The sequence below is a fragment of the Sardina pilchardus genome, chromosome 23 (assembly GCF_963854185.1).
Source record: "Sardina pilchardus chromosome 23, fSarPil1.1, whole genome shotgun sequence".
Lineage (NCBI taxonomy): Eukaryota > Metazoa > Chordata > Actinopteri > Clupeiformes > Clupeidae > Sardina > Sardina pilchardus.
This window is the reverse complement of record NC_085016.1, coordinates 22,680,309-22,685,329: the sequence shown is the minus strand read 5'-3', so window position 1 is coordinate 22,685,329 and position 5,021 is coordinate 22,680,309. Positions and strand designations below refer to the sequence as shown.

General features: G+C 40.0%; 1 long non-coding RNA gene across 1 annotated transcript; it reads left to right on the top strand.

Annotated features, from left to right (window-relative positions):
• Positions 1-340: 340 nt before the first annotated feature.
• LOC134070900 (uncharacterized) lies at positions 341-1,629 on the top strand. Its single transcript, XR_009936999.1, has 3 exons — positions 341-435; positions 1,300-1,409; positions 1,503-1,629. It is a non-coding gene; the product is annotated as an uncharacterized LOC134070900 (long non-coding RNA).
• The last annotated feature ends 3,392 nt before the right edge of the window (positions 1,630-5,021 follow it).

Genomic DNA, 5,021 nt, shown 5'->3' with positions numbered 1-5,021 from the left:
CATCATCCTCCAGCACTGCCAGCAGTTGGTTTCTGTTTTGAACCAGCAGACTCTGAGACCTCTGCACTGCGTGCTGATTTATGGACGGCCACAGTGATACACCATGATAGACTGTTTCAATGGTCAGATTCATCTGGCATTTTCGTCTGATGTGTCTTATATTGGTCATATAAAATATAGACCTAAATGAATATTTTAACAAACGTTAGGCTATTTGTGTGTGATGCATGGAACAACCTTTGCATGAATATACTGTAGGTCATAACATGCGATCATAGGGCACTATGAGTCATACTTATAATTATCGTCATGCACACAACGCAGGTTGCGAAGTATTTGCTTTCGACAACTGATCAGTCTGAATACATCTAGGCTACGGCATCAGCATGCTGTGCATGAAATTCTTTGCCACATGGGTTATATTACATCAAGCAGGTGAGTTATTGTCTTTGATAGGGTTTTTGGGGTACATTTGGTTCAATTCTCAAAACTACTCCTGGCAACATTAACGACATTGATTAAGTCTATTTTCAGTATTTTCACTTCGTCACACACACTCTGCCCTGCAAAGCCAGTATCTGCAAAAATTCAAAACTGAGGGAAAAAAATGTAAAAAAAAGAGTTTGTTTCACACTGTACTTTAGCAGGTTAATTATATTGATTTAGTCCAGTGGATCTCAAACTGTACGGGTAGTGTGGTACTCAGGAGTCTCCAAGATGTTTTTGTCATGAAGATAAAATAATCACTTCAAATCATATTTATAATACATTTTCAGAATTGTATGATATCATTACATTTATATAATGAAAAATTGTTAGATGTTTAAATTGTTTTATTCATGCATGTAAAATATATTTAAATTGGCCTACGCTACTGTATTTCAATGCTGGTGGTGATGGTACTTGTAGAGCCAAGTGTTGTCTGAGGTGGAACTCGTGAAAAGTTTCAGAACCACTGATTTAGTAATTTTAGATATAATGTTGGATTTTCCCAATACCTATATGCTGTGAGTATCTAAATGAAATGTTGAGTTACCTTTTAGTTATTGTGTTTCTTGCATATGGCCACACAGAAGGGATTGTCAAGTTCTCAAAGCTACTATTTATCCTACACATCATAGTTCCTTATGCATATCATAAAACAAATTCTCACTGTTTTGAACAGCATTGCTTTAACTATGTATTTGATTTAGTCTCCTCTCCTGTTAAATGTTGCCTTTTCCCCTTGACAATGCTGTGATTATTTTAAGGGAATATCTGTAGGTACCTTTTCATTTATTCCATTTCATGTGACCACAGTAGAGGGATTGAATTGCCAAGTAAAAGTCTTACCAGACGGCAGAACTTCATACAATGTGTCCTTACCGGTGGATGCTTCTATTGGATGTGATTATGACTGGAAAAATAACGTGAGTGGCCTCACTTAATTAATTGCTTATGAATATCATATTTCTGTGCATCATACTGTACATATAAATCACATATTCATCACAATTTGCTAGGCGACCAATATTGCCAGTGATGGAGGATATTTGATTGGTGTTGTTTTGAAGAGCAACCGTGACTCTGTCATTCTACCCTCCTGCCAGTCCGAAGTCTCATATTGGGCTCAATGCAATGGGGCATTGGTAGGTCAACATATTTCATTCACACCATAGACAGATCGATCCTCACTATCCTGTCATACTCTTCTGTTTGTCATCTTTTTTTCTCTCTCTCTGCTCTTATTGTACATATTGTATGTTTTTGTTGAAACAGGAGACATATGAAGCAAAGTGTTACAGTAAGTTCTCTCATATTCTATGATCTTATGATGGACTTGTTGTTCTTGATGTTGTTGTTGTTGTAGCAATACTGACACATATTTTCTTTTCCCAGTTAATTGCTCAGTGGTTGACATCCCTAGTTCAGCATTTGGTAAGTTAACTTAATCTTTAACACTGTTTGTCTCTGCTGTATCACAGGTATTCCTGATATTACACCTCTCAATCTGATGTGAATGTCACTGACTTCTTTGCTAAATTATTGTACCCACGTAGCCATATTTCACTGTCCTCATGGACCTTGGGTTAATTTGGAATATACTGTATGTATAGTATACTGTACAATAAGTATACTGACAGCGTGAAATATAGTCGGGATAAGTGTGATGTAAGACATGAAAGCATAGTGTGATTCAGAATAATGTGATATATTTCCATTGCAAAAGAAAGTACCTTTCTTGAAATCACATAGGGCAGGAAGTTCTGAACAGCTCATTCCTTTCTTACTGTTTCCTGTTTTCATACAGTAATTTCCTGTATATTATCCACATTGAGAAATTTTGCAAAATCAATGTATAAGCTGCGGCTAATAGTTGGAAATGTTTTTGTATTGGAAAACCAGGCCCAAATAGATGCGCAAAAGCACTAAAAAATTATGATTTTTAATCACATTCTACTTGTAAATGAACATACAGTTGTATTTGATATGATGCTCTTTCACAGGTGTACCACTCTCTTACTACCACTTACTTGCCTCCATTGCATTTCTCTTCACTATTTGTGGCTGAGGTAGGCATTTATTAGAAACTTTGGTAACACTTTACTTGACGGGTTCTTTCATAACACATTCATAACAGCTGTCATGAACTGCATGTGAAGCATTCATGACTGTTTCATGAAACATGACTCAACATTCATACCAACACTTTCATGAATGAAGACAAAATGACGAAACTAAGAAGTCACACTAAGAAGTCACACTGCCTACACCATTAATTTAATTTCTACATGAATAGAATGTGTAATAGAATGCATTTCAAAACTTCCGCCTATAATTAATCTCTCTACTACTTTCAGTACGCTCAGTTTCTTATGATGCATCACCTCCACCCCACTTCCTCCAGACGGTTCCTGTCTTGAACGTACGCTGCGGGTTTGTCTCCTCGACCCTGCCTTCTTCAGCCTCCAACTTGATGATTTATGGACACCAAAGACCATTTCAATGTTCAGATTCATCTGACATTTTCGGCTGGTGTTTCTTATATTGGTCATATGAATTTCTTTGATTATGTTTATGTCTCCCGAGTTAAGAGTAATACAATTAAGACAGCTTGTATTCCAACATGGCACATTTGTTTACTCAGTTCCCATTACCCCAAGGGGCAAAAACATTATTATTGACACTGCTGAAGATCTGAAATAATCCTCATTTACCCTCCAACTCAGTCGGTCAAGGGTAGTTCTGTTACCCTCCAACTCAGTGGTCAGGGGTAATTCTGTTACCCTCCACTCAGTGGTCAGGGCAGTTCTGTTTGACTTTGTAATGCTTTGCACCCCTCTTATGTGCTTCTGGGAAGGCTGCTTGCAGAACATAAACATCAGGGTCTATATGATGAGCCCAACCATGTCCTGTCTCGTCGATTACCCCTGTGTGTACTAATGGTCAGTACCACGTGCTGACTTTTAACACTCTGTTTGTGTGTGTGTGTGTGTGTGTGTGTGTGTGTGTGTGTGTGTGTGTGTGTGTGTGTGTGTGTGTGTGTGTGTGTGTGTGTGTGTGTGTGTGTGTGTGTGTGTGTGTGTGTGTGTGTGTAGTGGTCTCCCACTCACTTCCTGTCATCTCTAACTCACATGGCATTTTGTCATATCTGAGACACACTAAATACTGTAGGCATGTACACTAAATAGTATCTGCATCATATTCTCCAGTGAAAGAAGCTTACCCCTGCAATGAACCACTGGACCTACTTGTAATAATATTTCATCTGTCTTTTCTTTTGGCCCATTTCAGTTGCTTTGGAGTACAGCATTTTTTCCCCCTTTAAAAATAACTTCTCAGCAGCCTCGGAGCCAGAGAGCAACGAGTGGGGGGGGGCTATGAGCATCGACGGGGGCTTGCCTTGGGAACCTCTCACCATCTCCTGTGATACGACCAAATCTAATGCAAGCCTTACAATAGTTACACAGAACAACCGTGGCACATGAAACAACCGAGAGACAGATCTGGCCTTGATATGACCTTGTGGATCTGCTGTAATGGATACAATTCAGATCACAGGATCAGAACCAAGATCACAGCTGGATCAGAACCAAGATCACAGCCATATCAGGGCCGGATCAGAACCAGATCAGAACTGCATCAGGGCCGGATCAGAGCCATATCTTCTCTGCAGTTATATCATGGGAGGCGGCTGTGGAGGGTTACAGCTAACCTAGTTATGAGGTGTGAGCTGCAGGCTGATCACTTCAGGGATATTTAACAAAACAATGCAGTTCAGGAAAGAGGGCCTCGGTGTATCACAGCTACACACTGAAAACAAATCAGGTGATAAAGACTTTCACACACCCAATAGGGAAGATGTTCTGAAAGAATTTAAACAAATCGTTGAGTCAAATCTGTCCTACACACTATTCGACATACATGCATCAACACTACAGTAATACTGCTTCTTTGTGGCTGAATAAAGTGGTTATAGCAGTCACCACAAGATGTCACTATTAGACAGAGGCTTTTCATAAGGTTTAGGAGTGTGTTTATGGGACGTTTTGACCATTCTTCCCGAAGTGTTTGTCAGGTCACACACTTATGTTGGATTAGGGGACTGGCTCTCAGTCTCTACTCTCATTCATCCTAAAGGTGTTCTATTGGGTTGAGGTCAGGACTTTATATAGGCCAGTCAAGTTCATCCACACCAAACTCTGTCATCCATGTCTTTGTGGGCCTTGTTACTGGTGCATAGTCATGTTTGAACATGGGGAGAGAGAACCATTTCCTCATATTAGACAAGCTCAAGCCAGTGATACAAACAGCCTATTTAATATTCTACTTCCAGAATCCCATGACTAAGTTCAAGCTATGACTCAAAAAATGCTGCCGAGGGCAGCTTTAAGGTGACCAGATGTCTGAAATGTCAAAAATGTGGGAAAGCAGGGGGCGCTGTGGTGGAGCAGGCTACAGCGCTCATACCACATACTGTACGGGTCTGAGTGCCCACGGGGACCCAGGTTCAAATCCGGCCTGCGGTCATGTCCCAATCC